Here is a 13,776-nt window from a genome sequence, read left to right on the forward strand (position 1 = left end):
TGAAATAGGATATTATGACTTAGAAAATGCCTGGTACACACAAGTACATAGCGGCTTGATATTTAATCATAGGCTATTGCCAGCATTTATTGTAATTTGTATAGATTTGTAATAATTTGTAAACCGTTAACCAATTTATTACATAATTCATTCAGTTGTGAATTTTCTAATTTTCTATACCTGTGGTTGTTAACGTTCTTATGTAACGCGCAGTCAATGAGTGTAAAAGTTTTCTGGTGTGATATCACCTTGGCGAAATATCACCTTGGAGGTAATTACACCAAGAACCAGGGTTGCCAGATTGGCTGAATAAATTAGCAGAATCATTATTACCTTCGAGAAAACAGAGGAAACAACAGAAACCAATCAAGGGATATTCGTGACCGCGAGGTCTTTCTAGGAAATTGTCAGGTGAGATTTTGGGTGGGAGCGGAACCAAATAGTTCCAACTGTAAAATTGATTATTTATAGATGCGGGAATTGTGGGGGGTTTGGAACACCTTCTCTAGAAACTTTCTTTGTTCAATCTTATTGAATATCGTCACATTATTATTATTAACCGCTGAATTTCTCTCATATCGGATTTGAACGAGGGTTGGCCTCGAATGTTCTTTGATTTCATCGGCAATTTTTTATTGTTGATCATGCGCAGATTAAATAATTACTGCAAAATGGCGGGAAAGAACAGTAGGAAAAGCTCTGGTTGGATACGAAAACAAATGTTTTAATAGAAACCTAGGGTGCTGAAGTCATTCAACAAGTTATAAAATGCAAAAATACCGACACAACACGAACAAAAAGATTCTTTTTTTGTTCGAAGGATAAATTTTTTAGAAGGCCTTTATGGCTTGATTACCAGATGATCTAACAAGTTGTCTTTATTTCCTTTATTTTGTCAACTAAACCATGTTCATTTGCTTCAATTGATGCATCTGTGCTTTGTTAATCTGCTGACATATATAGCAACTGCGGTGTAGTTATGGGTGCCAAAAATATTCTATTGGGTGCTTTCTAAAATTTTGTGGTATTAAGGCCTAAAAAGAAAAACAACGCGTAAACAGGCTTAGTTACGGCGCCAATTTCTTTTGGCCTGCCTTGAAAAAATTAAGCGTGCCGTACCAAAAATGTTTGTTCTTTAAACGGGGCTAAGTAAATGGAGTTTCTCTGCATGGGTTCTTGCCTTGGTCCGCTACCGATATTCTGATATTGATTAAAATTCACGTAAAGGCTTTTTGACTGGTTCTGCAGAGTGTTTTAGAAAACTGGGACTGGCGTAATTTATCACTAATTGATCCAAAGGGTGCGTGAACACAATCCATGCTTGGATATTCCGTAATTGAACTTTGTGTGGTTATTGTAATGTCAAATACGTCAAATATTAGAAGCATAATTAGTCGCATGGATATTGAAATGCTCTCTGCAATATCAACTTATGCAAATTATATTGTTTTTGACACACCCTGTATGACACCCACACACCGACAAATTCGAATGACTTCCGTTCAATAAATATAACCAGTAGCGTAGACCATCAGAGTGTTTGGTGTATTCTTGTTCGCTAGGTTTGTGTACATTTCTTACCGTCTATTTGGTTTGCTTCTGACTTAAATCACGTTAAATTATGGCGACGTAGTTGGATTGTCGGTTTCAAGAATTGATAAAGGTACGTTCTTGTCTCTTTCTTGAAGATTATAAATCATTTTACTTCTTCAACAGCGAAGTATGCTGGGCACGGCACAGCGCTCTCGCGTCATGTTAAAACGTATGCAAAACCTTGAATAAAATCCAAAATCTTGCTCCTAAATATCCTATATTCGTCTTACTATAGCATATCATGTTGGTTGTCAATAATTAAGCGATTGGCTTCAGCAAATTTGTCTTTTATAACTGTAGTAAAAGTGAATTATTGATAAGACTCAGAGATTATGTCATAGCGTGTCATTTATCGTGGTAATTTGCACATTTATATTTGTTTATCTGAGGACCATATCAACCATTTCAACCATCGTCCTGTTTATATTTCACTAGTTTCAAATTGTTTATTCCACTGTCAAATTGACTCCTTTCCTTCCTCAGAGGCTTTCAACCAAGAATTTATAGTCAGTTGTCGATATCACAAGAACAAAGCTGTCTGAAAGATTTAAAACTGAAAAAGAAGAAGAAACTAGGTAAAGTGGATTAGTTTGACATAAGTTTTGAAACTGTAAAATGACTAAAGCGCATCTGTGTTTTGTTAACCTGCTGACTTATATAGCAACTGCGGTGTGGTTATGGGTGCCAAAAATATTCTATTGGGTGCTTTCTAAAATTTTGTGTTTTTCAGGCCAAAAAAGAAAAATAAGCGTAAACAGGCTTAGTTACAACCTCGTACCCAGGGTCTTTACTCTACTCCTGGGGAGGAAAGACCCTGGTTGGGGCTGGTCACGTGTCACGCGGATTTCGCGTGGTAAAATTAAAATGACATTAGGGTGGTGTGGCAGAGGAGCGTATTTTTCACTCACTATGAAAATTGGAAAATTATAGTGTTTTTATATTGTTTGTACATTTTATTTTGTATCGCTCTTCGCAAGCTGTGCACTTTTTAAAAGTTCACTTGAAACCAACTACATCCTGTCGTCAAAAATATGGATTATAGAGTGTTAAATTACATTTCAACTGTGAACTGTGAAGTTCTGCTCAAATTTCAAAGGATTATTCATTCAATCGCGTCGATGGCTAGCAAAGGCACGCCGAAAAAACTCTACCGAAAAGGAACGGAATCGACCACTATTTCTCGTTGCAGGCTTTGTAACTGTGTTAGTGATCCTGGTCACAGTAAAAATCTTTATCGGGAGCAGAATCAGTCGATCTTACGCAACGCGGAGCTAGTTTATGGTGGTTGCACGCCATGTGCAAGAAGGATCAATAACTTCAGTCAGTTTAAAAAGACTGTTACTGAAACTCAGAATTTATTACAAGAGGAGGTTCGTGCAAAACGTTGCGTCGAACTGTCCCCGTCTCTTGCCAAACCGTCCGCTAAAGTTCGAGCAACTGGGAACTCTCGTCGTCGAAGTATCGACTTCGATAATGCTAGCGCCAGCTGTCCATCTGAAAGTGCAAGTTCTACATTATCTTTGCATGTAAGTATCTTTTGGTTTTGGTTTTTATATGATCGGTTAGTTATTCCTTAATATTTCCTCTTATGGAATATTTAGCGCTATGATTCCCATGCCAAGAAATGAATAATGCATTCATGATTGCATAACAATGGTTCATTCATGAGGTCTTATGATTCATGAGCCTAACATATAAAAAGTGTTATAAGAGTGACGTTTCGTCTTAACTCAAGGCAGATTCAGACTAAAAGTAAAATTACAATTATAAGGATTAGAAAAAAGTAAGTTTACTGTATATATATATATATATAATTATATATATATATATATATATATATATATATATATATATATATATATATATATATATGGTATATGTTAATCACATGAAAGTGGCCAAGACTTGTGTTTAATGTCAAGTTTATTTCTACATATATTTATAAATATGCCTTGATAATACTATTATTTTAAAGATTGCTCAAGTGTTGGATAAGGCAAACAAGGAGTTAATTGAGGTTGCCAGAAAAAGTGAGCCTTCTGTTTTGCGACGAAGAGGCTATGATGGTATGTCAGCTGACAGCTGGATGTCAGAAGTATTGGAAGAGTTGGCTACCAGATGTCCGGTCACCAACAGCATTCTTGCAGCTATCCTGGAGAGCAATATCTACCCAGCGAAGAAATGTCCTGCCATCTGCTTAATTTATGGAATCATGATGTTCATGCGATGCCATGAATTAAGCAGAATTCAGCGAATCAATTCTGTTCTGCTGACAGAAGGCCATGCATCTGTACATGTAAGTCATTCTGAACAACAGAAACAAGTACATATAAAGGCTATTAACAGTACAATTAAATGTTAGACCTATCCCTCAAATACTGGTATTTAAAACATTCGATAGTAATCCAACATAATGAACTGCTCAACTGGTTTCATTTGATGATTGGAATCACTACACAATAATTATTGTGCAAATTTTGACATTCTTATGAAGCCTGATCAGGTGTTGAAAAATTGGATCTTTACAGGTGTATATGTAACTTCCACATAATGCCAGCCTTTCTACATGTATTTCTCTTATAAAATTTGAAAAAAAAGTTATACTGTAAGAATTTTTTTAGTGTATATTTGTTTCAGTCTTAATTGACATAATATAAAAACAAAAAATTGGATACTTTCTTAAAAATGATTAGCAATAACAAAAAGTAACACAATTCCTGTAAAATTTGACTGTTTAGAAATAAGTTTGCCAACAATATAATTTATGTAAAGCAATATTGTTTCTATTCAAAAACTATAATTTGTATACTATAAGCTTGGTTGAGTGGGTGTTACCAGTTGCTGATGAGTTGCTTCTGTTACAAGTCTCAAATAGATTTTTGAGGCTTCATTTGAGGATTGCATTTAGGTAAAAATGGGAAACTTATTTTCCTGATTACATTTTTTTCGGTTGATTGCTCGCCTGAATAAATATGGTATGTGCCTTGAACCAACCATGAAATATCCGATTCTTGATGACATTGGCCAGAAATTTATTGACCGTGCTGTAGAGTTGGTGAATTCCGGCCACAAGTTTGTGTATGTGCTGGACAATATCGACTGGGAGGAGAAGGCACATGACATGAGACAGGACGTGCAAAACAGAAGTGTTCATGCTGTGGCAACAAGTATTGTATTTAACCGAGTTTCTGATAAAGGGTTGCCCGATTCTGGTCCACAGAGAAATCTGAAGGATTGCAATGTCCGTCAGTTGATGGATATCAATTCTCTGGAATTGGAGGCAATTCGAAGCCGGTATATAATACTTGTTGCCAAGCTGTTGTTTGAACATTTCCCATGTTTTGCAATGTTCAGCCCATATGTCCCTGGAAGCACTGATTGTGCTTATGCAAATGAAATGGCAAAGAAGTCTGAAGTTCTGACAATGCCTGTAATAATGAAAAGAAATATGCTGATGTTGTGTCTGTTCTGGATCAGCTTGAAAATTGGACACATGACATTTATAGAGCTGCTGGAATGTGTTCATCAGATCCTGAACCCAGTGATGACACCAACCCCACTGTACGAACTACATCAAGACCAGACCAACCTGGCTCACATGTTCCACCTGCTGTTTCAGAGAGTGATCCATTAAGTGGTGTTAGGATTCCTTGCTATGGTGATCAACTTACTCGAGTTCGTTTTGCTGGAGGAAGAGATCTTAGAGCTGGGTGTCATTCAGCGAAGCAAAGATTAGACCACCTGTACCCTTTCTGCATTGTTGATTGGCATAGCAAGAGAAGTTTCTTGAAGGTATTTTATAAGTGCATTTGATTTTTTATTAAATTAAATCAAGTAATGCAAAAAGTTCTGCGCTAAATAAAAGCAGGTTTCAAGGGACTGGAGTTTTATTATGCAGTAGGGTGGTATAAGTAGGGCCATATAGAAAAAAGGCCAAAAGGCAATGGGGACCATTTGAAAATATATTCATGATGTAGGGGATCATAAAATTTAAAAATGTTCAGCTAATAGAAATGAACCAGGGTATGTAGGAATATAATTGGGCAATGGCAAAGAGCACTACACCCCCCCCCTTATTAGAATTGAACTGCACCTTATTATAATTGCACTGTCCCTTGGTATAGTAACATTTCATTAAACCTGGTTACACAGAACATTCTTGTCATGATAGGGTTCTGAACATGTGGGTATATGATGTATATGCCCAGATATAGTAAGAACATTTGTAACAAATCTACCATTTCAATACCCATTCAGCTTTAGTAAAAAGTTATATTTTCGATGTACATTTTTGAGCAGTTACGATTTACAATAATACATATTATAATGATGTTTTAATTTTTTTAGACTGTATTCAAAAAACTTTACAAAAACTCGGGACGAGAGAAAGGAACCATTCGGTTTTTCAGGGAAAAGCTAAATCGAAGAAACGTCACAGCTGATGTCAAACACTATGAGGACTGTGAGCAACTGTTCTTCAGTGTTGGTAAGTGTTTTGTTGTTGAAGCCCTGCTGGAATTTTTTCAAATGGACGATACAAAACACAAACCAACGGCAAATGGTCCTCATAGTGTTTATGTCTTGAAAGAGGACTACCGCAAAACATACATATTGGACACCATCAACAAATTCCTGGATGAGTATGTTTTCGTTGGTGGAGATGAAGTTTCAGATGGTGTTTGGTGCTACGGGGTTAACCTCATAAAGTGTTTCATGGTGCTGGCTGATTTTAAGGATGCTGTTTCCACTGGTAATGGTGAGCAGTTATTTATCCTGAGAAAGCAGCTGTTGGCCCATTTCTTTTCAACTCCTGGGTTCAATGAATTCGCGATTGAAATGTTCATCAACATTCTCCGGTGTGAAGTGTTGTTGTCCAAAGCAGAATCCCATCGCTGCAAATGGGCTGCCACTGTTAACTGGAAAGGTGGTTCCGGTAAAAACATAGAAATAGACTTGTTTCAAGAGAACCAGAACTGTGAAATGAAGAAGCTAATTCGATCAATGGGTGCCAACAAGACGGAAAAGGCAATCACTAGGGCGAGCAAGGCTTCTGGGGGAGTTACGAAGATTGTCGAAGCATATGAGCAACAAGTCAACATCAACCCCAAATCTTCAACTCATTCACACAAGTCATCAATTAATGATGAAAAGATGATAAGCACGGACCTGCGAAGTTTAAGGCCTTTCGATAAAGAAGAAGGTAGAAGCTTTGAGTCTTTTCCAGAGATTTCCCATGACCCAACCTCAACGTTCGACCAAGGAAAGTTTGCTGAGTGGATTGAACGACACAAGAAGAACATCCTGATGCATTATACTGTTGCTGATGACCAGGAAGAATCTTGTGAATAACTGTACACTTGTACTAACAAAATCAGATTTTTGTACATATGCATTTAAACTGTTAGCTAGTGAAATTACATTTGGTTGCAACTTAAAGCAATTTTATTGCTTGTATTATTAAAGTACTATTTAGATTTTTTGATTGACTACTGCAACCTTAGCCTTTATTCCAGTTTATTATGTGTTCGCTAGTGGAGTGGAACAAAGGCTAGTACTGCCCCAGAAATGTCTAAAAAACATTCCAAATTTTTTTAATTTTTACAGTTCCAAATTGGATAATTTGGTTCAAAACCTCTTTATCCATGTTTTTCATATTTTCATATTGAAGTTGAAAGTAAAGATTTTATAAGAAATTTCTCTTGTGAGAAATGCTATTTATTGAATTGTAATGTTCGAAAAGATGTCATTTTGGTGCATATAACAAGTAGTTTTTTAATTGCTGACAGTATAGTTTATACTTTACTGTATGTATTTACTATAATACCGGACTAATAGAATGTACATACTGTAACATAGCCATTTCATGTTGCCACATTAAATAATATATTTTACTCTCGGCAGCACTGAGTGTTCTTTTAGCTATATTCAACTGATATTGTTGAGGAGGCTGGAGTGAAAGGACATCTGTCCACTCAGGCTAATAATTTTCTTATCAGAATTTTTTTGAAGAACCTGGTCTTCCCATATGTCTTACTGTAAGTCTGTAATGGTCATCTATATTTGATATTTTAACAAGCAGACTGTGCATAATCTTTTCAACTCTTTCCAGGCAGTGCTTTGCATATAGCCCAGCAAATAATCTTATAAAAATCATAGCAAAAACTGTTTTATGGAAAATGGATATCGAGTCTTGACACTCTGACTTTATGCTCTAATGAAATTGAACACACAAATTGACTGTAATTAAATCATTAGTGCTTATCACCTTACAGCACAGTCAGCATACAATATTGTCAAAATATTTATAATTATGAATGTTAATATGTTAATAAATCCTTACCAATACATCAAACAAAAAATTTAACAATTGTTTTAGTGTTAAATTAGTACAGTACCTAAAGTTTTTCTATACCAGTAAGAAGCTTTAAGCACATGGGGCAATCACAGTCTTTCTCACAGACACCACAACAAAGGTGTAATGGCTTAAAAATAACATCCTGCTGGTAATCTAATGATTTTAGCAATAAATTTCTGAGACATGCATTGTTACTCATGCAATAGGCCCGCATATCATCCTGCATTCCAACTCTGTTGTTGGCTATATCTCTGTTATTATAATATAACAAAGCAGTTGAGGGCTTGCCATCTCTGCCAGCACGACCGGTCTCTTGGAAGTATTCCTTCACCGAACTTGGGGGTCCAATATGTATAATTTGGCGGATATCTCGAATGTCAACACCCATTCCTATGGCTATGGTAGCAAAAACAACACGAACAATGCATTCCTTAGAACAAAGTTGTTTCAGGATCTCTTCCTTCATCTGACTGGTCTGTGGAGCATGGAATTGTGCGAACAACCTGTTGGATGGGATTGAAGCAGCACCAAGAGGAAAATATTGTTCATTACCAAGAATATGCTCAAATAGTTTGTACGCAAACCCACATATTCTCAAAGGAATGTAATTATGGTTAGTGGATGGTCAATCTTTTGATGTAGGAGGGCCCTGGCAATTGGTGCCAAAATTGATTGAATGGCATCAACATCTTGTCCAGTTCGAAAAATCTTTTGGTAGAAAATATTCTTTCTGTCAGGATTTGCAACAATGTGCTTGCAGTTTTTTAAGCCAAGTGAGTCCTTTATACACTCAATATCAGTTCTATTGGCAGTTGCTGTCATTGTCAGAACAGGCACATCTGGAAACATTGCACATACGACCCCCAATTTAGCATAATCTGTTCTAAAGTCAGGTCCCCTGCAATAAAATGAAAACACAGTTTAATCTTAATGCAACCAGATGGGGAAAGGGGTAGGTAGTGACATAAAATTTCAGCTAATAGTGATGTGCCAGTTATATACTCTCTGCATTTTCACCTGCCATATTATATGTTACCCTACTAAATGCTGATACTCACCAATCGACAATACAATGGGCTTCATCTATTACAATTCCAACAACATTTTCCTGGTATGTCTGGCTAAGCAACAATTCCCGTCCATATTTACTGGAATGAGAGTTTCAGGATGGGCAAAAACAATTTGATAACACCATCGAGTAGCTTTCGCTTTTCGCAGAAGTTGAAATCAATGTCAACGTTAAAATCATCGTCATCGTCCATACTCGTCAGAACTGCTATCCTTGTGTTCTTTTCTTAATTCCTTTTTGTCGATAATTGCTGCTTGGATGCCGCTCGACTGGGTTAAACGAGATATTTGGTCACTCATCAACGAATTTAACGGTGACACCACAATTGTAATGGAATTAATAACCCCTGCCGTAGAAATATCTTTCGAACTTCTCCAAACTCGTCTCCAAATTTGAAACATATCGTTCCGCAAATTGTATTTCGCAAACAACAACATTGGCAGAAGATGGAAAATTAAAGACTTGCCATAGCCCGTTAGCAAAACACACATCACATCTTTTTTTAAATAAAGACTCTCTAAGCAAAGAACTTGCTTCGGTTTTAGAATTTTATCTTCGTACAAACTATTTAAAACCGCAAACTCTAAGCATGACAAAAAAGCAATGTAGTCCAACATAGCGAAAGATAGGAAAAGAACGCACCATGTGGAAGCATGTAATTTGATATCTTCCCTACTCCCCCTTGGGCTATCAAATTTCAGCATGACACGTGACCAGCCCCAACCAGGGTCTTTCCTCCCCAGGAGTAGACTAAAGACCCTGGGTACGAGGTTGGCTTAGTTACGGAGCCAATTTCTTTTGGCCTGCCTCGAAAGAATTGAGCTTATCGTACCAAAAATTTTTGTTCTATAAACGGGGCTAAGTAAATGGAGTTTCTCTGCATGGGTTCTTGCCTTGGTCCGCTACATTTCCTACGGTCTATTTGGTTTGGTTCTGACTTAAATCACGTTAAATTATGGCGACGTAGTTGCATTGTCGGTTTCAAGAATTGATAAAGGTACGTTCTTGTCTCTTTCTTGAAGATTATAAATCATTTTACTTCGTCATCAGCGAGGTATGCTAGACACGACACAGCGCTCTCGCGTCATGTTAAAACGTTTAGTAAAACCTTGAATAAAATCCAAAATCTTGCTCCCAAATATACTTTATTCGTCTTACTATAGCATATATCGTATTGGTTGTCAATAATTAACCGATTGACCTCAGCAAGTTTGCCTTTTATAACTGTAGTAAAAGTGAATTGTTGTTACGGCTCTGAAAATTATAGCGTGTCATTTATCGTAGTAATTGGCACACTTATATTTGTTTTATCTGAGGTCTGAGGACCATATCAACCATCTTAACCATCGTCCTGTTTATATGTCACTAGTTTCAAATTGTTTATTCCACTGTCAAATTGACTCCTTTCTTTCCTCAGAGACTTTCAACCAAGAATTTATAGTCTGTTTATATCACAAGAACAAAGCTGTCTGAAAGCTTTAAAAAGAAGAAGAAACTAGGTAAGGTTTGAAACATAAGTTTTGAAACTGTAAAATGACTAAAGCGCATGCATCTGTGTTTTGTTAACCTGCTGACTTATATAGCAACTGTAGTATGGTTATGGGTGCCAAAAATATTCTATTGGGTGCTTTCTAAAATTTTGTGTTTTTCAGGCCAAAAAGGAAAAATAAGCGTAAACAGGCTTAGTTACGGAGCCACTTCCATACGAGGAAGATGCTAGCTTTCAATGAGGAAGATCTCGCCGACAAGAGACAAAATCAGTGATAAGGCTAGTTCTGCAGAATGTTTTAGAAAACTGCAACTGGCGTAATATATCACTAATTGATCCAAAGGGTGCGTGAACACAATCCATGCTGGATATTCTGTAATTGAACTTTGTGTGGTTTATTCTAATGTCAAATACGTCAAATATCAGAAGCATAATTAGTCGCACGGATATTGAACGCCTAGTTAGAAGGAAAGGAACAATTTGATAGCAGAATAAGCTGAGACTTGTAGAAAACTAGTAGACCAGCATAAAAAAAAACGGGATAATGGTTAAAAGTGAAGTTCCATGCAAAGCGCCAGTTCTCGTCAGATGAAACAAACGAATGATAAGCTCTCTGCAATATCAACTTATGCAAATTATAGTGTTTTTGACACACCCTGTATGCATGACTTGAGTTCATTAAATAACCAGCAGGATACCATCAGAGTGTTTGGTGTATTCTTGTTCGCTAGGTTTGTGTACATTTCTTAGCGTCTGTTTGGTTTCGTTCTGACTTAAATCACGTTGGATTATGGCGACGTAGTTGGATTATTGGTTTCAAGAATTGATAAAGGTACGTTCTTGTCTCCTTGAAGATTATAAATCATTTTACTTCGTCAACAGCGAGGTATGCTAGACACGACACAGCATGCGGCGTCATGTTAAAACGTTTAGCAAAACCTTGAATAAAATCCAAAATCTTGCTCCTAAATATAATTTATTTGTCGTACTATATCATATCATGTTGGTTGTCAATAATTAACTGATTGGCTTCAGCAAATTTGTCTTTTATAACTGTAGTAAAAGTGAATTGTTGTTAAGGCTCTGAGATTAGGTCATAGCGTGTCATTCATGGTAATAATTGGCGTATCTATATTTGTTTTATCTGAGGACCATATCAACCATCAAGTTTCCTAATTATATGTCACTAGTTTCAAATCTGTTTATTCCACTGTCAAATTGACTCATTTCCTTCCTCAGAGGCTTTCAACCAAGAATTTATAAGGTGTAAGGTAAGATGGATAAGTTTTGAAACTGTAAAATCAGAGTTGCAAAAAAGCTGCGGGTACGCGGGTACCACCCGGAGGAAGGTTTGCTTTGAATGAGGTTTGTGAGGAAGGTTCAAAGTTGAACACTCTAATTATCACATGCATGTAGCTACCAAAAAAACCAAATATTTCTTTATGCTGGTTGCCACTTGACTCAGTGACTTAACGTCATTTTGGGGAAGGTTTTCAAAACTTGAAATCCTACCGGAGGAAGGTTGAACTCTTTTTGCAACTCTGTGTAAAATGACCGGAATGATACTACCAGGCGGAGTTGGCTTTTACGTCTTGTACATCCAGTTAACCATGTAAGCGCAGTGCAGTGCTGTGGCGTCGTATCAAATAGTTCGAATGCCTTGTTTTGAAACTTCCATACATCTCATCTTATGCATTGTTGGTCTTCAAAACAATGTGATAATTTGTTAGTCAATTACTAAGCATTTAATCGAGCTCATATGAAAATGATTTATATGAAGGCGTACTGTATAACTCCACGTTAATGAGCGGAATATGGAATTAGGCAATAAACCGGTTTTATGACGTAATTACTCCGGCGCCAGCGACGGAGTTGAAAATTCGCCCCGGTTTTGTTTTGTTTTTGTTTTTTTTTTATTTTTCGTCGTCGCAAGTCTGCAATGGCGCGAAACATTCTAGTATTTGAAATGTGTATGTGACTGTATTTATCTACGTCCCAGTCTTATCTCTCAATAGTTGTGGTGCACAGCCTTGGCTAATTTTCCGATGCGCGATTGGATTTCGCTCGCATGATACGGCAATTCCTCCAAGAGGAACCAATAAACCGTTGTTTTCATGCTGTTCGATTAAGTTTAGATTGAATTGGAGTAAGAATATATTTAATACATGTAGATTCTGGTCCTATTTTAATAATATCGCTGCTATTTCGCCGTTTAACAAGATGATGTGGCCGTGTATGTGCGCGTTGACACGTCGTAGTTTGCACAGGATTGAAGATATAATATATAAGCGCGAATTCCAAAGGCTAAGTTTAAGACAAAGCGAATGTGTCACGCGGTTTGTTTACATTTTTGAACAATTGAACTTCTATACTTTTTAAAGTACGATGTGCTTCTGAATTTCGCGATCGAACATTTATCTTCGCAAGGCATCTAAATGCGAATATGAACTATATTGTTTATGTTCAGAAGCTCTATATTAAAGACTGGCACGTGCGCCGGAGTTAACGCCAGAACAGGCGTCTTATTCTAAATTGGAACACCTAAATCTAATCCTAACCTTAATTCAGGGATTGAACTCGTGTATTTAATTAGGATTTACTGAACATGGAACTATTACCAAATTAGTGACGCCACATGAAATAAGTAATTAGTTGATTAATATAGAATTGCATGACCGCATTGACAATTAAGTATCGTTCGTAGAATTTTGAAATGACGTAGAATAGAATTGTTCGTAGAATAGAATTGCATGACGGCATTGAGAAGCATCGCTCTGCATTAGCTTTGGCTAATTCTTCTACGACTACGACAGTGAACTGATTAAGCAGAAGACAGCGCCTTCGAATCGTCTTTATGTTTTAATTCCTTGCATAAATTTATTTCCACCATCTCATTGTTGTCTTCAGAAGTTCATTTCAGCAGATATTTATATTGGAGCAGCAATAATTAACCTAATATAAACATAATTTAAGTTGAAACTGAAATATCTAAAAAACTACCGATAAATATTCAATGAAAAGTATTTCACATGAAATTATTTGATCATCGAGCACTAGAAAGTGTTGCGATCATCAGCAAGTATCATTTACTCATGTGAGATTTTCGAGAGTCAACGTTCCTCTTAAAAATGCATGTGTTAATATGTTTGTGTGGGTGCATTGATATTATTGACAATAGTTAATTTGTTTTGAATTGGCTTTTTCAGTAAAATATCGATAGTTTATATTTAAAGTACTTGGTGTTGAACTCAATGTTTGAAGTCAACGTTA

This window comes from Dendronephthya gigantea, unplaced genomic scaffold (genome assembly GCF_004324835.1).
Source record: "Dendronephthya gigantea isolate DGI-Jeju-01 unplaced genomic scaffold, DenGig_1.0 000033F, whole genome shotgun sequence".
Classification (NCBI taxonomy): Eukaryota; Metazoa; Cnidaria; class Anthozoa; order Malacalcyonacea; family Nephtheidae; genus Dendronephthya; species Dendronephthya gigantea.